The sequence below is a fragment of the Alligator sinensis genome, unplaced genomic scaffold, assembly GCF_000455745.1.
Source record: "Alligator sinensis unplaced genomic scaffold, ASM45574v1 scaffold747_1, whole genome shotgun sequence".
NCBI lineage: Eukaryota > Metazoa > Chordata > Crocodylia > Alligatoridae > Alligator > Alligator sinensis.
This window is the reverse complement of record NW_005842254.1, coordinates 65658-89042: the sequence shown is the minus strand read 5'-3', so window position 1 is coordinate 89042 and position 23385 is coordinate 65658. Positions and strand designations below refer to the sequence as shown.

Here is a 23385-nt window from a genome sequence, read left to right as displayed (position 1 = left end):
ATATCAATCAGGTTGAATAGGTGTGATTATCTCTCCTTTGCTCACATGGGCCACTCCATGGTACACGTGAGCAAGGTAGGGAAGTAAGACCTTGGGCGCAACCAGGCGGCTGTCTGGGGAGCGCTAAAGGTGATCAGGGTGTAATAAGCACCCATGCAGTCTCTAGGTGTCTTTTTTAGAACATTTAATAATACATTTACATTTAATACAGTACATTTAATAATAGCAACAGCAACAGGTAATTGAAGGGCATCTAATAAGGTGGTTACATAAGAACTATTACGAATGGATGTGTCATTTGAGGTAAGAAACTCACGTTGTTTCTATAATTGTCCATAATTATGGCTAACACCAAGGGCATAATGCGAATCTGTATCTATATTAACAGTTTTACTTTTAGCAAGGGTACAGGTATGAGTGAGGGCAACAAGTTCAGCAATTTGGGCAGAATAGACAGAAGGTAAAAAAATTACTTTCGAGTACCTCATGCTGGAAACATACAGTGTAACCTGTAACAAGAGAGCCTTTAGAGCAAGATAGGTCAAAAGCTGCAGAGAATTGATTTTACAGGCTTTAAAGGAAGGTGAGGCAAGTAAAAGATCATCGACATACTGGATAAGGACAGAATGGTTTTTAAACTGAATGTCATCTAAATCTTTCTTCAAAATTTGTGGAAAGATAGAAGGGGACTCTGTATACCCTTGTGGGAGTTTAGTCCAAGTATATTGTAAGCCTTTATAAGTAAATGCAAACAAAAACTGACTATCTGGATGAATAGGAATTGAAAAAAAAAGCAGAGCATAAGTCTACAACAGTAAAGAAACAAGCTTTTGGTGGAATGCAAGAAAGAATGGTAGCTGGGTTAGGTACTACAGGAAAAATAGGTAAAACAACAGAATTAACAGCTTTCAGGTCTTGTACAAAATGATAGGCAGCTTTGCCTGGCTCAACTACAGCAGCAAGAACTGTGCACTCGTTTTTCTGCTGGTACCTCAAGGAAAACTCCATCCACTGTCCAACAAACAGCACAACTGGGTTTACAAAGTAGGTTGTGACCTAAAAGATTAACGGGGTAAAAGGGCTTAAAAGGAAGGCATGGTGGTCAGAGATAGGACCACGAGTAGCAGACAAGGGTTGTTACAGGATGAGAAATTACTTGGTTAGAAATGTTGACAGCATTAACAACATCATCGGAAAGAAGTGGGTCAGCTTATCAAGATCAAAAGTTCCTTCTGAAGGAAATTGTTTTGGAGGGTTATTCCTGGTATACCAATTCCATTTATCTAAAAACTTACACAATTTTTTTTTACCATAATGCACATGCATATAAACTGCTGGGGTTCCTTTTGGCGGGGTTGGGACATCCTTTGACTCAGAGCCCCCCCATTCCTCAGTTCACACAGGGCACTCACACAGGGAAGAGGGTAAAGGACTTGATGTGCTAATTTTGCACATCAACCTCTGGTTACCTGGATGGTTTCTGTGGATGGGGAAAAGATAAACACGTCCACTGGGTCACGAGGTTCCAGTTGGGCCCCCTTTTTTTTCCAAGTCTGCCTTTCTAGACAGCCTTGGGGTGGCTAGACCCAACCTTAGTCTCAGACCTGGTCAGCAGCTTATATTCTTTCATACAAGGGAATTTCTGGGCTGAGGCACGGGGTTCAAGAATATTTCTTTAGTCCCAGCCTTGGTCAGTGACACCGTGGAAAACACTCACACTATTCGCCAGGTTTCTATATTCCTTAGTCTACACTTTTCCTTTTACTCTTTTAATTGTAAACCGGTTTCATACAAACCCTTTAGAGTGTCTGACAAGTTCATATTTCAAAAGTTCGGATGGCGTAAGCTCGAACTGGTTTCCCGACCCGCACGGGCAGTCCTCCACCGATAACCCCTTTACAGATTTCAAAAGGTCTCTTACCTTGATTCAGCGCCTGGGGTTTCGGAGGGGAACGGTCTGCAAGCCCGTCGGTACTCTCAGATGGGCGTTGCCATCCGAGTCACGGCACCAAGAATTGTGGAAGAAACAAGCTTCACTTTATTGTTTGGTTTTAAAGTTGTCAGAGACTCTTTATTATACAAGCAGCTGCGGGGGGGGGCACCGAGCCTCTCCACCACAGACATAAAAAGCTTGCTTTAACTATGTTTCAATTCAGGTTACATGATGCAAAATATAACAAGTCAAACAGAGAACTAGTTTGAACCAGAAAGCTACAAGGGCAGGAAACTACAAAGGCGGGAAAACTATGGTTTGACCTATTGACCTCATAGGCCTGCTTAGAGTTATGGAAAATTTTACAATGCACTTCTTAAACACAAATAAAGGCCTGGGGTTTTCTTCTTCTACAACACTTGCAAAAAAAATAAGGAAGAAAAACTAATCCCCTAGAGAGAGACATAGAAGTATGTAGAATGCCTTCAAATAATTTTAAAACGGGAGAAAAATATGCAAATAGACCACTTCATGCAACTCTCGAGAAAAATAATTAAAATTAATTAAAACGTGGAAATCCTAAAAGAAAAAAACATACACTTATACAAATGAAAGAAAAAATAGAAAAAATAAAATGGTATTGAGTAGAAAAACGTAAACAAACAAAAAAATTGCACTATAAAAAACCTATAAACACACATAGATATAAAAGGATTTAAGATTAAAGCATTTGACATCCTGAACTCTTCTACAGACACAGAAAAAAAATACGGAAAATGACATAAAAACTGAGAAAATACAAAGAGAATCCAAGAGAAAAATAATGAAAAGGACAGAACTTTAGCAGATAAAATATGCAGAATAACATGGAAAGTAAGCAACAAAAGAAAAATCTAAAACTACACACACACAAAATAAAAAATGGCTAAGAAAATACACTCTGCCATACACAAAATGGAAGAAAGTAAAACCTAAAAAACAAACCAAAACAAGCAAACAAAAAACCCTAGTAACAAAACCTTCTGAAACACAAAAATCCATCATGAAAAATTTAAAATACATGAAAATTATAAAAATATGAGCAAGACTTAAAGAATAAATGGTAAAGGAAATAGAAATTAAAGGAAAACTATCTAGATCAATATGAAAAACAATCAAAATGAAAACAAGAGGAAAAGGTAAAGAAAATAAGGAAAATTGTAAAAAACAAGGAAATAGAGAAAAAGCACATGAAAATGAAATATGGAAAAGGAGGGGAAAAAACAACATCAAAAGCAAAATTAAAAATTCTCTCAAACTTTTATTCAAAATACATTAGGAACAGTAGAGGCATGAAAAAAATAAAATTATACCGAAACAATGTGAAAAACATAGGGGCTATTTGTCCCCGAGAAATGCCTATGCCATGCACCCTGTGGTGTGTGGCAGATTACCCCAGATGGGGTAGGGAAGGCTGGGCCCAGCAACTGTGCTGGCCGCAGCAGCCGTACCTGGGGTTCTGGGGGCCAGGGAAGCTGTAGCCATGGCGTTCCTGCAGCTGGGAGCCTGGCCAAAAGCCAGAGCATGGCTCTGGCTGGCCAGGCTCCAGTTTTGGGTGGCGCATGCTGCTGCCACATGCACCACCCCATTTTTCTGCATGAGTTTTTTTTGACCCTGGGAGCTCCTGGGGTAAACATGCCAACCCCCCCCTGTGATGCAAGGTAGCAGCACAGGAAATACCTGAATGTGCAGTGTGTGGTGCTGCAGGTGGGTCTGCAGAGCCACATGCCGCATGGCCATGCTCGTCTGGACACAGCCTTAGAAACTACCTGGTTCAGAAAGGCATAAGCTTTTCTAGATGACAGACTGCTTACTTCGTCAGATGCTATCTTTTCAATAGTGGACATACATTTGAGAAACATTTATCTGGAAACACTATTTAGTGTCTTTATTTCCACTGACCCTGGTCACAAGTGCTTCCAGAAACGGTTCAAAGTTCATCTAGATGGGTTGTGGATACATGGACTGTGGACCAAAACACAAGTTCAGGTCTTGACAAACAATTCCACTACTGCATGCCCCCTGCTTCTTTTGTGTAATACAAGATCAGGCCCCCTTTGTGGGGAAGCTATTCTGTGAAGCCATCGTGTATTCTTAACCATGTCAATCTGGGGTGTTTCATCTTCCAGGCAAGGTCACTGCTTTCACAACAGAAGAACCTCCTTTTAAAGCAAATGGGCTCATGAACATGTGATTCTAAATTATGTTTCTCAAGAACAGGGTGGAGTAAACTGAGAAGAGGCTTGCAATATATCTCTTGAATACTAGGTACAGCTTGCTTTTCCTTGTTTTCCTATGTAGCACGATCTGCTTGAAGGCATTCTTAAATCAATGAAAGCTGTTAAGAAGGCTGTTACAAAATTGAGGAAAGATTATACAAGGACACAAATAAGAGCCTCAGGAAGACACCTTCTGGTAAGCAGCTTCAAAGGAGTCCAATGGCTGAACCAGCCTTCTGAGCTAGAATTTATCAGGCTGTTTTTCTATCAGCTGGAGATGACAGAAGATCTAAGAAGTTGTAATTCCTAGAAAAAATGAATAAACGGAAAAATACATCAGACTTCCTTCTGAGGAAGCTGTTTTTGTATCACTACAAATGTAGGTTATCACTGGCTCTGGAAAACCCCAGCAGGGTCCAACCTCAATCAGACTTTCTAAATCATTCACAGATGGCATCAAGGTGCTATAACCCAGGTGTGACAAGGGGCCAGCTCAGGACTGGGTCTCACTGTCAGCCCTCCCACTTGTCTAGGGCAGTCTGTCCTGTCTCATCTGTCACGACTTGATGTAATGTTAAATTGTGAGAGGCTGCCCATTTAATGCCCCCATGCCTAGGGCATTATACATGGCTCCAGCCTCCCCTATTCTATGTTTCATGCCTCACAGATGGCATCCAAAATCAATAGTAGGCCACAGGCCTGCACAACCCACTTTAATTCCCCTGGCTCCTTTACTGAGCTGCCTTCGGCCTCAGGCCCAAACTAGGCCTCTGGCATCCGGACACTAACCTTGGCCTCACTGGGGCCTGCATCTTATACCCTCTCACTAAAGCCTTATATCCTCTCACTGGGGCCATCAGCTGCTCACTAAACTGTTTGGGACTGGCCTGTGCGCAGTCCTTTAGGCCACTCCTGCAGCCCTGCTCTTTACACCCCTGTGCAGCCCTTCAGGCCTGCCTACACAAACCCTACTCTGCACCCACTCAGCTCAGTCGTTCAGGTTGCCCATGCACACCCTACTCTGCACAGTCTACTTCTTTTGCTACACCCTCTCACTGAAGCCATTGGGGTCTTACACCCCATTGGACTCAGGTGTCCGTAGACATGCCTGGCCCCCTTCCTGTCCCTACTGCTGAGTTACCCACCAGGTTGTGGGGGCTGAAGCTATAAGGTGCCCCATACTCGCCTTTCACTAAGGAGACAACTGGTGTGGCATTTCCTGGGGACCACCCCACCACAGGCAGCCTCACCACACCATCCTACCCTAGTTGGGTGTAGTTTTACATTATTCCCCAGGACCAGGAACCTCCTGCCATCCCCATAGTTCCTTACGTGTACCTCCAAGATGTTGTGAGCAGCGGCTCTAGCCGGGCAATTCTCCCTACAGCTGCAGCCAGCAAATTGCTGGCTTTCCTGCTCACACCTGCTCTTGTTGCCAGCAGCTGAGCCCTCTTCCCCACTCAGGCAGCCTTCTGATGACCATGTGACCCCCTGATTGAGAGTGCAACCACCTGCAGGCTGCTCTGCTGCTAGGTCTAAGCCCTTAAAGTGGCAGGCACCAAAGTTGCTCTACCACACCAGCTTCCGGGGTAAGTGTGGGAAAACTGTGAAATTTTACCTTTAGGTGTGGTAAAGGTCCATGGCCTGCAATGTATGTGAGCATTGGGTCGGAATTTGAATAGGGATGGTGGTGCAGAAGGTCTTGTAACTGTGACACCTACCAATAAAGCTTCCAGTCAGACCTCTTACTTAAGCAATGGAAAGAATCATTAGCAGAGCCTGGGAGTACAAAGCTGAGTTTACATGTATAATGTTGTAACAGGGTGGGATATCTGTATGACAGCATCACTAGACAGAACTTGATAATCCAAAATAAACAATTATTGAGAATTATCTGCAGCAGTGTCATGGTTGTGGTTGGACAACACATTACGACATCGACATCTGTGTGCTTACTATACTCTGAGGTCTAAACTGAGATTTTTTTTTTAATAACTGAGGAATGACATAGGGAGCAGTACAAAAAAAAAATCATTGGAAAGCAACGAGACAATTTTGTCAAAGGGTCTATGCTGGTATAAAACCACAAGAGGGCAGAATGCCCTTTAGGAAAAAAAAATGCAATTAATTTCCTAATGGGTTATGAAAAGCCTCCAGCCAAATTTGTCATTTCTGTAATAACTTTGCATTTTTAAGTAAAGATAAAACTTGATTTAACTAGTCTATAAGGTACAAATCTATCATATCTTCTGCCGTCTTTGCAGCCATGGAGTCTGTATCATGCTAACCACTACAAACATCCCATTGTTCTGGTGAACTCTGTTTCATAGATTTCATAGACATTAGGACTGGAAGGGACCTTGGAAGATCATCAGGTCCAGCCCCCTGCCCCAGGGGCAGGAAGTCAGCTAGGGTCACAGGATCCCAGCAAAAAAACCATCCAGGTTTCTCTTGAAGGCATTCAAAGTAGGTGCTTGAACCACCTCCGGCGGCAGGCCATTCCAGACCTTGGGGGCTTGGACAGTAAAGAAGTTCTTCCTTATGTCCAGCCTGAAACGGTCTTGCAGGAGTTTATAACCGTTCGACCTTGTAATCCCTTGGGGCACTCTGGTGAACAGACGTTCTCCCAGGTCCTGGTGAGCACCCCTGATAAACTTATAGGTGGCCATCAGGTCACCCCTGAGCCTGTGCTTTTCCAGGCTGAAAAGTCCCATGGCTCTCAGCCTCTCGTCATAAGGTCTGTTTTCCTGACCTCTGATCATGCGCATGGCTTTCCTCTGCACCCTCTCAAGCTTCTCCACATCCTTTTTGAATTGTGGAGCCCAAAATTGGACACAGTACTCCAGCTGCGGCCTCACCAAGGCCAAGTACAGTGGGAGAATGACGTCCTGGGATTTGCTTGAGAAGCATCTATGGATGCAAGCCAGCGTTTTGCTTGCTTTACTGGCTGCAGCATCACATTGCAGGCTCATGTTCATCTTCCGGTCAATCCTGACCCCCAAGTCCCTCTTGTCTGTAGTGTTAGTCAGTGTAGCACTGCCAAGTCTATAGAGATGCTGCAGGTTTCTCCTCCTAAGGTGGAGAACCTTGCATTTTTCGGTGTTAAACACCATCAGGTTCTTATCTGCCCATTTACTGAGCCTGTCAAGGTCAGCCTGGATTACCCCCCCTGTCCTCAGGTGTGGATGCTTTACCCCAAAGTTTGGTATCATAGGCAAACTTGGCCAGTCCACTTCCGACTCCAATGTCCACATCAGTAATGAAGAGGTTGAACAAAATAAGTCCAAGGACAGAGCCTTGAGGGACCCCACTGGTCACAGGGCACCATGACAATTGACTTCCATCAACCACCACCCTTTGGGACCAACAACGGAGCCAGTTCCCCAGCCAGTGGATGATGGTGGACCCAAGCCCACAGTTGGCCAGTTTTGCGGAAAGGTGATCATGGGATACCAGATTGAAGGCTTTTTTAAAGTTGAGATGTATGACATCAATCTCCTCCCCCTTGTCCAGGTGATAGGTCACCTGGTCGTAAAAGGAAATGAGATTGGTTGAGCATGACCTACCCGCAACAAACCCGTGCTGGCTATCCCTCAGGGTGTTGCCATCAGCCAGTCCGTTAAGAATGGCCTCCTTGATGATTTTTTTCTAAGACCTTCCCCAGGATAGAGGTCAGGCTGGTGGGCCTGTAGTTTGCTGGATCCACCTTCCTCCCTTTCTTGAAGATAGGCACCATTTTGGCCTTCTTCCAATCATTGGACACTTCACCAGAGCACCAGGAGCTCTTGAAGATCCATGCAAGGGGCTGAGCTATGATGCTAGCCAGCTCCTTGAGTACTCTGGGGTATAAATTGTCAGAGCTGGCTGACTTGAAGGTGTCCAGCCTCTCAAGCTGTTCCTTCACAAGGTCAGCATTGATGGAGGGCAAGGAACCACCCTCATTTAGGCATCCCTTTCTGTAATGCGTGTGGTAGAGTCACCATCTCCACTTTGACTTTTCAGGGTCCTCAAAAAGTCCTACAAGCTACCCTAGAAGTCTCTTGTCAGGGAGATTATCCTGTTTCCCTTATCCATCCTCTCCATCCTCAGTCCTTTCCCCTCCTTTTTCATGTCCACTCTGGTTCTTCCCAATCGACTAACCTTCCTCAGCTCCGCAGTGAAAAGCTCACCACACAGTGCAGTGCTCCAACTGGCCTCTGAATGAGCAGCAGTCATCTGTACCACCAGCCACATATTGGACTCTGCCACCAGTTGCCTAGCATGCAGTGCATTTCCCCCTGCCTCTGCCTTACACTCAAAGCTGTTCTCTTCTAATGCCAAACCTGCTATTGTGAGAGCTGTTTTCTCATTCAGAACTGCTAGTTGGGGAGGAAGGCAAGAGAAAGGGGGCCAAGCCTGCTTTCAACCCCATCCTCATGCCTGGACCCTGCTTGGTTTGGTTGTTGCTATGTTCCCATAATGGTCCACCATAGCCGTACCTCTTATGGCACCTCTGTCATTGCCCCAAGTCCTATGACTACTAGTGCTGTGCCATTCTGTCTTCCCCAGTGTCTCCTCTTCCCCAGCTTTTCCACATTCCTGGGCTTTATGAAGCCCACTCTCTATGCTTGTTCCCTGGTTTATTCATTGCTACCAGAAGAATTTTAGTGAAAGGGTTGGCAACCTTTGGCCACTACAGGCCACTTTTTGTGACCTGGCCCCCACTATGGGCTGTAATCTCCACCCTCTGGAGTAGCCCTGTCTGGGCTTGCCCTCAACACTGATCTCCATCCCTTCTGCAGTGAGGGCAACTATAGATACAGCACAGAGCAGAAGACTGCTGCAGAAGAGAGTGCTGCAAAGCAGATGGGTGGAATAGTGCAGCTCCATGCCATTACTCCCCCATGCCATATCACACCTTTGCAGGCCAAATTGGGTCTCTTCATGGGATCTAATACATGGTCCATAGATTGCCAACCCCTGCTGTAGTGCACCAGCTGCAAAACTCCCTGTTGCATGACAGGATCTCTAGAAAAGCTGCCACTTATGTGGGCTTGGGAGATGGGCCATTTTTCCCCAGCTGTAGCTGTTCTGTACCATCCTCAAATGCTGTTTTTCCTCCCATTTATGTAATTCCATTAGCATGAGCACTCCTAGTTCCTCCACCTAGGCACCTCTCTTCATCTTCTCAGCTTGAATCTGAGCCTTGCAGAGGAAATATCCTCTGATTTGATATTTCCTGAAGATCCTATGAATCTTCTGGAGTGACAGAGCAGCCATGAGGGCTTCTAACTCTATGGCCCTGTTGCCTCTCTTATCCAGGTTCTCTGAGCAGTAGTGTAGGGTGTACATTACTGTAGGAAATTGGTTGTGATTTGTCTGGCTCTCACCACTACTCTTCATAGTATAAGGGGGTCTAAGGTGAATCTAAATTAACCCTGCTCTTCCCACTAGCATGGAGGGAAAGAATTAACATCAGAAGGGCTGCTGCTAATTGGGAGTGTGGAGGCTGATAAGTGGCCAGGAGCAGCCTACCTGCTCCTGGGCTCCAGGATACTGTAGAAATAGGGCCAGGTCCTCAGAAAGGAAGACACTAAATCAGGGAGAGTTTGGGCACAGGCTGGGGCCTGCTTATATCTAGACCTGACCTTTCGACTCCCAAAAGGTAAACGAGACCTTACTTGTAGGGCTATGCAAGGCTTTGGACCGTGCTTCGAATCCAGAGAAGCTTCGGATGCTTCGACATTCAAAGCAGTATGTCCAGATCTAAGTGCTGGCTTCGATAGGCTTTCCGAAGCGGTTCGGAGCTTCCAAAGCACTTTGGAAAAGCTTCAGAGCCACTTCGGAGATCCGGCCATAGGGTATAATGGGGAAATAATGAATTATCTATAATTTTGTTGTTTTTTGTTTGATGTAGATGAAAATTGCAGAGGTTGTAGTTTCTGCTGAGAGCATGAAGCCTGTCAGGTTTCAAGAAGTTCGGTGCAGGGGTTCAGGGGGAACTGCACCCCAAATTCTTGAAATCAAAACTCGTGTCCTGTCTACGTGTTACAACACAGTGGGTTGAAAACTGCAGGGATGGTAGCCCCTGGTGAGGCCACAAGGCCTGCCAAGTTTCAAGGAGATAAGTTCAGGGGTTTGGGGGGAATTGCACCTCAAGCTGCAGACAAGCAAAACTCATGACATGGGTGACACTGTGTGTGTTAAGGCACATCAGGGTGAAAGCTGCAGGAATGGTAGCCCCTGCTGAGGCCACGAAGCCTGCCAGCTGTCGAGGAGATAGGTGCAGGGGGGGTTCTGGGGCTCTGCACCTCTAGCTGCTGACAGGCAAAACTCATGAAATGGGTGCTTGTGCAGCTTTGTCTGTCCTGGGGGGGAGGGGAGGGGCAGGAGGCGACTACTGCAGGCCTGGCTGCTAAGCGACTGTGTTACCAGTTACCAATCAATCATGATTCACTCAGGGACCATGATTAACTCAGGGACCCAGGGACACAATAGCTAGCTAATGTAACCAGTTAATTAGCATCAATTAACACCTACAAAACCAGAGACTAAGGAGAGGAAGGAATCAATACAGACAATCAACTACCCCAGGACAGACACAGTCAGCTGCACAAACACCCATGTCATGAGTTTTGCCCGTCAGCAGCTAGAGGTGCAGGGCCACAGAACCCAGAAGCCCTGCACCCATCTCCTTGACAGCTGGCAGGCTTCGTGGCCTCAGCAGGGGCTACCATTCCTGCAGCTTTCACCCTGCTGTGCCTTAACACACACGGTGTCACCCAAATCACAAGTTTTGCTTGTCCGCAGCTTGAGGTGCAGTTTCCCCCAAACCCCTGCACTTATCTCCTTGAAACTTGGCAGGCTTTGACCTGAGCAGGGGCCACCATCCCTGCAGTTTTCAGCCCACTGTGCCTTAGCACACACAGGGTCATCTATGTCATGAGTTTTACCTGTCAGCAGCTTGAGGTGCAGTTCCCTGCAAGCTTCTGCACCTTTCAACTTGAAACTTGGCAGGCTTTGTGGCCTTACTAGGGGCTACTACCCCTGCGGTTTTCACCCCAGTGGTGTAACACACACATGTGACATGAGTTTTGCTTTCAAGAATTTGGCGTGCAGTTTCCCCCAAACCCCTGGACCGATCTTCTTGAAACTTGGCAGGCTTTGTGGCCTCACCAGGGGCTACCATCCCTGCATGTTTTATCCAAATCAGACAAAAAACAACAAAGTTATAGATATTTCATTGATTCCCCATGATACCCTATGGCCGGATCTCCGAGGTGGCTCTGAAGCTTCAGAGCCGCTTCGGCCAGATCGAAGCAGAAACCCGGTCCAGATCTCAGGATTGGATCCCTGGCATCTGAAGCGGCCGGATCCAAAGCCGGATTGAATAGCTGCCTACTTGCACAGGCCTACTTACTTGCACTTGAGAAACAAGGAGTATGCAGAACGAACTAGATCTGAGTCTATATGTAACATGGGTGTAAAGCAGTTTTATGTGACTTTTTAAGTACTGCTACATGTATTTCTATCTTCCTTTCTCCATCTTCTGCTTAAGTCACATTGGTCTACTAGGGAACAATCTGTTGACAGCAGGCAAACCACAAATTTAATAGAAAAAGCTGGATAATGCATGGTGCTCAGCTTACGTATGTGATGAGATGTGTGACCTCTAGGCATAGAACATCTCTTATATATTTTGAGGCCAAGACTAAATATTTGGTTTCCCTGTAGGTCAAGGGTAGATTAGCCTTCCTCAGCCTCAAGTTAAAGGAGCTTTTTGCCGCAGGGCTAGCAGAGTATCTTGGTCTGATTCATAGAACCACGCTTCTGATAGAGTTTCTCATACATCATTTGCAGCTGGCGATGACACATTAGGAATTTTCTGGTTTGCTTACTACAGCTAAACACAAAAGCTACAAATATTTCAAGAAAGCAAGTTCTAGCTTTCAGCCTGGCTTACCCTACAGCACTACCAGTAATTGGCTTTCAAACATACTGTACTGAGGGCTAGATCCACAAAAGGACTTGGCTGCAAGCATCTGATTCAGGTTGGTTCTACTGGCATATAAATAGGACTCATAGGTGCCTACATTCCTAAGAGAAATTCAAATGGGTCCTGGTACATTTAGAGCCTAAAATCATCAAGTACCTCAAATTTTGGACTGCAAAGTTCTCCAGGTATTGACTCTTGGGCTTCTGAGCATGCTCAAAATGGGGTCTGTTGGAACACCCAGGTACCTAACTGCTGCCTAAGCTCTGTTGTGATTCACTTTGGTGCTGGAAGGTACCAAAACTTTGCCTAAGTACCCAAAAAGACACAATGTTTTACATGTGTGCCAACCATGCCTTACATTGACAGAATTGAATTTTGGCTTTGTTGTAGTGGTGCCCAGGACCCAGTGGAACAGGAAGTGGGAGATTGAGGCTGAATCCAGACCTTCCACTTTGCAAGTGAGAGCTCTAACCCCTATTCTTTTATCTCCCAAAGGCATGTAGTCTATTTAGTTTAATGGCGCTATTATTTTCAAGGTTTCAACTGAAATTGCAGTGGAGCAGCATGTTTTAATGTAATGCTGCACAGAATTCTGAATGCTTATATTAGGAGCGGGATCAAAATGTGACTTCTGTTCATGTGAATTGTTAAACCGTGATTCACCCTGCTAGTCTGCAGTGGACACATTCTCACCAACAAAGTCTTTAGTTTTCATTAAAAAAAATGCCAATACTCACTGGATTTGGATCATCTACTTAGATCTCATATGCCATTGTTTACAGCTACAACCCCCTGCCAATATTTCTAGCTTAGCAAATATGCATGGGAGAGAACTGTCATTCTGTGGGAAGTTTGGAGCCATGGGGGGGTGTCTTAAATTCCATTCCAGACTTTGGACTGTTAACCACATCTCAACTACCCTCAATTTTGGAGGTACCAGTGTCAGAGACTTTGTATAGATGCTGATCCCATCACTTGTCAATGGTTCACTCCCTTTTTGGCTATTTAAACTGGCCTAGGTCACTCTGGCCTATACATTCACTCCCAAAGCATGATACAACTACATCACCCATTCTTAAAGTAGGTGATTTTTTTTGTTGAAAAAAAAGCTTTTCTGACAAAATTAATGTTTAAAATAATGTCTTTCCCATACAGACCTTAAACAGAGAATGAAAGTTGCCGCCAAAATTTCAGATTTTAACCAATGATTTACTTGCAGGGGACTGAAAGGGCCAGATTCCTGTCCACTTATTAGGAGTGTGAGTGGACTTATGTGCTTCAGTGCAATTCCATTCAATTCTGCTTTAGTCTCTAAAAACAGTTAATACAAAAGGTGGGTGGATCCCCCTCCTTCCTGCTTTTTGTGACTCCATCCTAAAATTGAGATGATGGTACATTACAAAAGTAGATTAATTCATGGATTTTCAGAGACTTGAGCAGGGTGGGATAGAATTGCACTGAAGCACCTAAACTCCAGTGAAATGGCCAGTAGGTGAAACAGTATTTGGCCCAAAATATTCATATTTATTTAAGATTAGAAAAAAAAGAGCACATGACTCTTCAGAGGTATTTCAAATACAGAAATCAGATTATAATAGCTTCACACAGATAATACCGCTCAGTTCCTTCCATGAAACTCAATGTGTTAACTTTAGAATTCATAGATAAATACTTTCACAATTTCAACTTTCTTATAGCTGCAGCTATGATCATTTGATTAAAAGCTATTCCATAGAAAGATGTCCTGCCCCTTTCACATTACTTTTCCCACTCTGAAGTTTGTTGATTTTTTCCCCCTCCTGAAATCCATGTTGTTTTCTACATTCAAAATATCAAGGCCTCCTCTGTTTCTCATCTCTGAATGTTTTTGGCAAGTTTTGGAGATTTTGAATAGTGATGTCATGCAAGGCTGTAACTTGATAAGGAATCTAAACCCCCATACAACAGAATACAGTATCAATAACTACTGATTGATAGGATTGGGAGACACTTCTCAATGACAAAATGATTTCAAATTGTCCACTCTGGATTGTTTGGGGGTTTTTTTTGCACCATGCTCTGAAGCATCTGGTAAAGCAAGGGTTCAGACTAAATGGACTTTGTTTCTGACAGAGTTTTCTTAGGGCCTGGTTCCACATTATGCAATGAATGGGAACCATCAGAAACCTCCTCACCTGCTGCTTCAAGTTCAAGGTGAACTTCTTGGTCTATATCAGAGGAGGCAGTCACAGAACAAGAGGTATTCACTGGAAAAACCAAACCCCTATGCTGTGCACATCATTTCCCCCCTTTGAGAAGAAATGAGGGGGAGAATGAATGATGCATGACAAATGTTTTATCACATGATGCCCCGCAGGAAGGTGTTCAGATATGGTGATGAAGACAGCATAAAAATCAATACGCAGCAGGACAGAAATGTGTATGATCTTATGCTCTTCCCCTCCCCGCACCGCTCCCCACTGACTGAAGGAGGAGGTGCTGAACTTTACTGTCTCCTGAGGTACAGCTGGAATGCTGTGACTCAGACAGTCTAGAAATGAGTGTCTCTTTCCACTCCTTGGGTTTGGGAAAGGTGAACTGCAGTTCCCATATAACCTTGTTCTTCCTGTTCTACGGATCTTTCCAGGGACCTTGACCTAAGAGAAAACTTGGAGTCACACCCAGTGTTTCTGTCATTTCAAATGGAAAATATAACCAAGATAGAAGGGAAAAAGGGTTTTGAGGCATCTTTATATCAAAACAAAATGGTTCAGCTATATAGATCAGCAAAGAGAGCCTTTAAATTCGAACATAAGTGCCATATTGGGTCAGACCAATGGTCCATCTAGCCCAGTGTTCTGCCCCTGACAGTGGTAGGGGTGGAGGCTATACAGGGAGAACATTGAACTGAATACCTCTAGAGTGATCTGTCCCCTATTGAATATCCTCCCTGGCACATTTGTTGGGTTAGAGATGTCAGAGAAAACATTTCCAGCCATTCTGTTAAATAACCATGAATAGATCTATCCAGTCCCTTTTTTGAACCTAGCTATACTATCTGTCTCCACCACCTCCTGTGGCAATGTATTCCATAAGTTAACTACATGTTGCATAAAAAAGAAAAAGGGTGCCCTTATGTTCAGAGGAAAGTGAATGATAATTGGCATATAGAAGACTATTTTAGGAGATGCCTAAAAATCCATCAAGAGAAGGACATTGGCAGTCCTATGAATTCAGGAATAACCCAGCCAAAACATCTAAGGCCAATCAATCCAGCCACCTCAGCCAAAAGAGCGATCAAAGGACTCCTAGCAGTGCAGTGAGTACACAGGTAACCCACCAGGCCAATTTGAGACAAAAAGCTGTAATTCAAGCTACAGTCCCATGGTAGGAGCATGGTTTGTGGCTTCTGCCACTGTTGCTTCTGAAGCCTATTGCAGTTGTCATGCAAATTGGCACAATATTTCTGGTTTGATCCTCACATGACATCACCATATCCTGGCAGCCAGCGATTCTCAAGTAAGTTGGTATGCTGCTCTGGATAAGGAGGAACTTCCAGAGAGATTCATTTTCTCTGACTGTCTTCCAGTTCTTTATCTAGCACCTGCTTAGACATGTGCTCATCATCCTTGTGTGCAATGTGGCCAGCTCAATGGAGCTATACCTTCATTATCAACACTTCACTGCTGCTTCACTGCTGTAACAACAGTCTTATCACAGCACCTCAGCCCTGGATACTCAGCAAATCATCTGACTGTCAGGAGAGAATGCAAGAAACATGGGTTAAGTTGGATGTGTTGCTTGTATAATATCCAGGTCTCACTCTCATAAAGCAAAGTAATAAGAACCAGAACCATATAAACCTTAATTTCTGTGGAAATATTGATAGCTTTAAAATAGCCTTAAAAATCACTCGGTCAGTTTGCCAAAAGCTGTGTTTGCTTCCAGGATGCGGAAAACAACTTCCTCATCAATATTAATTCAAACTGTCAACACGCTGGCCAACTGGTGGAACTCATGAGTCACAGAAAGTTGGTCTCCACCAGTGTGCAGTGTGGGTGGCACATCACTCTGGGTGGAACTGGCTGATAGATTACATTGGTCTTTAATTATGCTAACTGTGAGCCATGACTTGCCTGCAGCCCTTGCAAAGCAGACAGCACACTTGCAAGCTCTGTTCAGAATGGACAATTACTGCTAGTCATCTATACAGAACAATATGTGAGGCACCTGAGAAGTGAATTTTGGTCTTGCACACAAACCTGCATTTTATTATTTTGTTAAGGAAGTTTTTTTAAGTCTCAGATCAAATTAGCCAGATCAGCCAGATCAGTTCCAAATCCTTTGAATCATTCAAGAACCATATGTGGCTCATCTACCAGCAAGTATCCTCTACCCCAGAATTTACAGCCTAGGGCTTCATATACTTGCAATATTTTGGCAAGTATCCTATGTGCAGGCCTAAGCCCAGAAGCTTGGGGTTCAGATGTCCCCAGGTTTTGCTTGCCCTCAGCCATACGGCCACAGGAGCAAGCTAGGGAGGAATCTCCCGATCTCCCATTTCCACACAGTCAGTGTGCAGCCAAGATCTTCCCACTGGAAGCTGGCCAGTGGGAAGCTAACTATGAGGCTCTCGTAGGGAGTCCTGTCCACAAGCAGACAAGGATACACTCTTCACTACATTTTTTAATGATTTTTTTTTATTTTTAAGAAATTTTTTTTGTGTTCCAGGCCAAACCAGCCAGATCAATTCCAAATCCATGAGTCATACAAGAACTATATGTGGCCGTGCTACTGGCAAGTATCCTCCACCCCTGCCCAGAGCTTCAGATGCTTCCAAACCCTTTGGCGGGCGTCCTACATGCAGACCCATGCCCAGAGGCTTGTGATTTGGATGCCCCTGAGTTTTGCTTGCCCTCAACCACATGACTGCAGAAGCAAGCTAGGGAGGAGTCTCCCATTTCCATAAAGTAGGCATATTTATTGGCAGGGGGGAGTACCCTGACTGAGGTAATGCATAGATAGCCTCCCACTTTCACTTCCAGTGGGAAGATCTCAGCCATACTCTGACTTTATGCACCCTCCACTACATGCTTGGACAGTCTTCCAGAGGTGCAAAACGCTAGCAGCACATGCACCAGACTCGTGCCATGCACCTTCTCCACAAATGCTTCATAAAACAGATTGAGCAAAACAGGCCCATTGTATTGGTTTATTCCATCGCAGATGGGGAAAAACTCAGATAGGTCAGTGAAATCTTTACTCTGACTCATTTTCCTTCATGGAACCAACACAAGACCAGGAGTGAAGCTGCCCTGAAAGTGTCCTGGGCCCCTGCTGCTGTCAAACATGCTGCACAGAGATCTCAAGAGTATCAGAGTGTGTTTGGGGACTAAGTTGAGGGGAGGGGAAGCCTTCAAGTGGCTCTGCTGCCTCCCTTCCAGGGTTAGTGCATGCAAAGTGGGAGCATGTGTGCAGATGTACATCTCTTGGAGGCACGGTCAGGAATCCTGCAGAAGTGACATAGGCCTGACTAGGAGTGGATCCAGAGAGGTGTAGGGGGTGCAGTAGTACACCCCTCTTTGGCTGTGGGATGCATGCATAGAGAGCTCAAAAACCCCTCAGAACAGCTCCTGGCTTGATCCACCACTTTGGTGTGGCTCTGGAACCGAAGGGGTTAATACCCCCACCATTTCTGCACTCCCTTGCCAAATTCAGGAACAGGAGAAGGGGAACCATACCAAACAGGGGCTCCAGCCAGAAGCTGCTTTGACAAGCCCATGACCTCAGAGAACTCACTGTGCATGTTTCATACAGACAAGTGGCTGCACCATCCTGCCTTTGCTCCTGGACTGCCCATGGGCTTGACCTTAGTCCTCTCTCATAAAACAAACTCTCATTTCTTTGATTTTCCTAGTAGCTCTCCTCTGCACCTGTTTGACATCTCAAAGATGGGCAAGCAATATTCAGAATTCAGAGTATACTATATTCTGTGCTGGGCAGAATCCATAGTACTGAGAATCCACAGTATTCTGGATGAGGTTTCATCAGTGCCTTGGATTACAGACATTAAGATTTCCCTATTTTTCTGTCTCTACTGGAAATATCTTGTCTGTTATATCTCAGGCTTGAATTCTGTTTTTTTCATGACTCCAGTATATTAATAGCTCATAGTCATTCTATGGCAGACTAATATATCCAGGTCTTTCTTTTCTTCCTTTATTGTTTCAAACTGGTGAGCTCCCAGTCAATAAAAAGCAGTTCTTTATGTTAAGTCCCTAAAGGCCGGATTCTGTTCCACCTATTAGGCATGCATGTTTTTTGAGTTTTTAAGTGTGATTTTGTTCCACTTTGCTCAAGTCCCTGAAAGACTGTAGATGCAAGGAGGGGAAGGGGGGTGTCTTCCTTCTTCCCACTGCTTTTTTTGTGACTCAGTATTTAGGGTCAGATGATGATTTGTTACAAAATTAGATTCATTAAGACATTTTAGGAACTCAAGCCAGGTGGAATAGAATTGTGCTTAGGCTCCTAAGTCCACTTAAACTCCCAATAGGCAGAACAGGATCTGGGCCTAAGCACTTCTATTAAATTTCATCCCATTTCTATTACTTCAGTTCTCCAAGTCATTCTGTTATTCTTGTACGAAAACCAGAGCCTCTCCTTCAATGGTACCTCCAAAATGTGCGTCATCAGCAATTTCAGAAGCACTTATCTACTTTTTGTATTTGCTACATAAGATTTGTCCCACAACTACTACTTACCTCTCTCCAAATTACGAATTCAGTAGGTCCCTACCTATAGTAAACTCATGTTCTATTTTCTCCCATTTTCCAATTATAGTATGTTTATACTTTTAGTTATTCTTTTCTTTAAAGTTTGTTGGAAAGCCTAGCTGGCTATTGAGACAGACTATTGGTTCTGTAGTGGCTTAGATAACATCTTTTACTTTTCATAAATGTAAGTAATACATTTGCTCATATAATGCAAACGGTCCTCTCATTGCCTCTTATGACAAATGCATTAAAAGTCTTTGCTACTAGATTTGTAGGGCATTTTTACACATGTGAGTGCTGCAGCACTGGGCATTTTGAAAAACACCCGGCACTGCATCGCTTGCAGTTGTATAAGCAGTGAAATGTATAGAAAATGGCAGTGGTCTGCTTTTGAACTAAAACAATGTGATTAATTGAGTCTGCTCCAACACGCTGGATCTCTGGTGCATCCAGGCATGAAAATGCATGTGTATAGATGCCTATAGTTACTTGTATGAGAATTAAGATACAGATGATATGGTCCCCTCACTTAAGTGTATCAAGCTCTTTCTCTCCTTCTTAGATGTGGTAATTTTCATTCCATATCATCATTCTTAGTAGTCATCTGGCTTTTACCACTGTGTTCAATATAATTTTCCTAATTGAAAAATAAGGCAAAGTACTAATTTAGTTTTTAGAGCCATACCTAAATTATCCTTAGTAATAACCATATGCTTATTTCATAGTAGCTTTTCTTTTTTCCCTGGTCTTTTTTTATTTATATGGTTAAAGAACCTTTTGCATCTATTTGGGTATCCATTGCATGATCTGACACAGGTTTCATTTAAGCATTTCTCACTTTATTTCAACCCTTCCTGATCTGTAAGACATCGTTTCTTCGCTGATTATGCCTTTTTTCCATTCCATATAGGCCCTCTTCTATTTATTCCTAAATTCCTTTTTGAGGTAATTATTCATGCAGTTAGGTCTGGAGCTCTTCCCTACAAGATTTTTCCTCTTCCTTAGGATTCAAGTTCCAGATAGCTTTTGCATCTTTGACTTGAGAAATTCCAAACCTCTTCTACAGTCAAGTCCTTGAGTTCATCTGTTTAACTGACTTCACTAACTGGCTTATCAAAGTGAGCCCCTTTGAAATTGAGAACTTTAATTATAGACCTATGTTTGTTTATCTTTCCATTTAATTTAAAATGTATCAGTTTATGATCTCTCAGTTGAAGATTATTTTCTACTACCAGCTCTTCTGTTAAGTTCTAATTATTTGTTGAAATGAAATCCAAGGGTGCCTATAGATATGCTCCAACATGTTCTAATTAGAATGCATCAGAGAAGACTCAATCTTTTTTTATTTATATGGTTAAAGAACCTTTTGCATTTATCTGGGTATCCATTGCATGATCTGACACAGCTTGCGAGTCTGCTGGATCATTCTAAGTAGATTAATCGAGTCTGCTGGACCATTCCAGAACACTCCAGTGTGTCTCACTGTCACATGTATTAAGCATCCCACATTTCAAATTGGCCATGGGGGTGCTTTAACTAAAACTTGTTAAATTAATTTCAGTTAAAGCATCCCTCATGGCTCTTTTGAAATACATGTGACTGTGAAGTGTTTTAATTATAGCGGCTCTCTGGGAACTGATTTATTTAAAACTTCCCACCACCCCCGAGCACATCTATAGGCACCCTAAAATTGCATCACCTCTTATCAATTAAGTTACAATTTGCTAAAGTATGTCTGTTGTCATATCCAGAAATATCTGGGCCTTCCTCTTACAGGTAGCAGGTATTACAGTCGATATCTGGGAAGTTAAAAGACTCCTCCTAAAATGGTAAGCCCCAGTAATATTTTTCTCCCTAATAACATTCAGAGATCTCTTTTCTTACCCGTATCTAACTCTAGGGGTCTACAGAATTCCCACTGCTAGCCTACTCAGGCCTTTTTTACTGTTCATTTTCAAAGCAAAAAGGTCAGTTATAGAATAACCTGGGAAATGTAAATCCCCTGATTGGACGCTGTAGTATATTTTGAAACAGAAGGGCTTATAGCTTCCCCAAACTTTCTGTGTTTTTATTTGTTTGTCATTTTTGTCATTTCATATAAATAGATAAGATATTCATAGTTTTCTGGAGCTACTAGTTCTTTAAAAAAGGTTGTTTGCACAAAGAGCTTTTCAAATCATAAAGCCACAGATGTGGGAAGTTAAATATAAACTTAAAAGATATATTTTGAGACTCTTATTTTCCAGTTTGACATGCCCAGGTTTATATCACATGAACTATGGTAAAGCTCAGCATGGCATTAATTTCTTACACCATAAACCACCCCTACCATACACTGTCACTCAAGTAATGTAACTGAGTCCAGGGGCCTTTTTGCTAACTGTTATTCACACATGTTCTCACAACCAAGAAAATTTCAAGCTTGAAGGCAAAAAATTTAGTAACTACTCCAACTACTCCAACTTCAGAAACATGATGTTTAGATTTTGCACTTTACTCCAGCATAAACCAATTTGATTAAGTTGAACTAATTTGTCCCTTTAGGCCAGTTTCAGCAAAACTATCTACACTTATTACATTTACTCAAGAACTTGAAGAAATAGAGCATTATGCCTGGTGTCACACTTAGACCCCTCACTTACATTCATGCTGAGAACCCTACTTGTGGAATTTACAAGCATCTATATTAACTTTTTTTTGGAAAAACAGTACAGCTTTCCACTACTTTAGCCACCTCCTTATGAAACCTCTGTCAAGCTTTCTGCACCTAAGTGATCTAATTTTTTAGAAATGCTGAGTGTCAAATTGCATTACATGGGTGGTAGTGTCTTCAAAATTTTAGGCACCCATTTAAAAAAAAAATCTAATATCTTGAAGTGTCCACGTAATATATCCTTGTAGATGTCCATCTGGCAACTGAAACTTAGAGTGCCCAAAACAAGCCACTTTATTTCCCTCAAATACCTTTCTCTTCTCTTCTCCCTCTATTAAGGTACACAACATAATTACTTTTGTGTTGCTCAAGCCCACAGTATTGACTTTGTGTTTCCCTCAATTTATTTTTATGACTTGTATATTGAGGCAGAATCTAAATTTTTCTCTTTCTTTATACACATTTCTACAGTTCAACCTCTTCTCCACTGGCATTGTCACAAGTTTTGGCAAACTCCCAATCATCTTGGGCTAGATCCACTAAAGGACTTGAGGCCTAAAAACTACTTACTTGCCACTGTTGGCAACATAAGCCAAAATGCAGATCCTGGGAAATCTCATTCAGCTGCCACGCAACTATATAGGCTGCTTGCAGATGTTAACCCCCCCCAGCACTTTAAACTTGGCGTACTCCCATGCCAAGCCCAGTACATGCCCAAAAGAGGCAGTGCATTAGTTGGATCCAGCTCATCCAATGTCTATATAGATCAGGCACTTTAGTGGGGCTTTTATCTAATAGCCGATTGACTCAGCATTAGATAAAAGCGCCAGAAAGCCCTGCTGAGGTGCCTAATCTATACACATGCTGTGGAGCTGGGTCAAACTAACATGCTGTTTCTTCTGTTAAAGCACAGTTGTTTCTTTTAAATGTCTGCAAGCAGCAGGTGCCTAAATCCCTTAGGCACTTACATTTGTGTTAGTAGAGTTCACTAGGCATTTAAATGTCTGGTTCTGAGCATTTCTAAAACCTTTGAAGTCTTGCCCTAACCATCACCTATATCAAGCCTAAGCCCCATCAACTAAACATTTCTTCACCCAGCTTGCTGCCAGGGCCCATTTCAGTAAGAGAAGGACCCACCATCTTCTTCCCTAAGAACCTAGTGATTATGGCCCTCACCTAGCATGTGGGAGACCCAGGTTCAGTTTTCTCAGCTTCCTGAGAGAAATGCTCTAATGAACCAATGGACTGTTGGGTAAAACCAGGGGGCTGGGGAGGGAGAGAGGCAGCTCCCCCTGCCCTGCTTGCTTGTATAAAGTCTGATTCAGTGGGTGTCCTCTGAAAAAAGGTCCCAAGGTGGGCCCAGCAAGTGAGACAGGGAGGAACATATGGTAAATAGCTCCAGATGTGTTTTAGTTATGAGCTAGGTGCCTGTCTGCTCAATACTGTGAATATTTACACTAGTGCTTCCCAAACTTTTCCTCAGCATGACCCCTCACTCCCAACTTGCAGCCCCTCACCCTTTCCAGGTGCCCCTCACTCCCAACCCACAGCTCCCTGGCCCTGCCAATGCCCCTCACTCCCAAACCATAGCTTCCTCACACCCAACCTGCAGTCCCCCACTCACCACCCTGGTGCCCCGGTGCCTGCAGCCCCCTGCCCACCACCCCAGCAGCTCCTGAGCCCTGGTTGCTGCCCACAGGAGACAGTGGCTGCTGCATCTGGAGCCCAGTTTCCTCCCCACCCCTGTCCCTTCCCCCATGGGTGGCACCGCTGGAATGGAGCCTATGGGATGGGGGCTCTCTGCCCTGCTGCTC

The 23385-nt window shown here is 43.7% G+C and overlaps 1 long non-coding RNA gene across 1 annotated transcript in view; it reads left to right on the top strand.

Moving 5' to 3' along the window:
- The window catches only part of LOC102374745, a 40898-nt gene extending 28291 nt beyond the window's left edge, over positions 1-12607 (top strand). The window contains exon 3 of the long non-coding RNA XR_003094999.1: positions 12557-12607. This is a non-coding gene — a long non-coding RNA (uncharacterized LOC102374745). The remainder of the gene's footprint in view (positions 1-12556) is intronic.
- The last annotated feature ends 10778 nt before the right edge of the window (positions 12608-23385 follow it).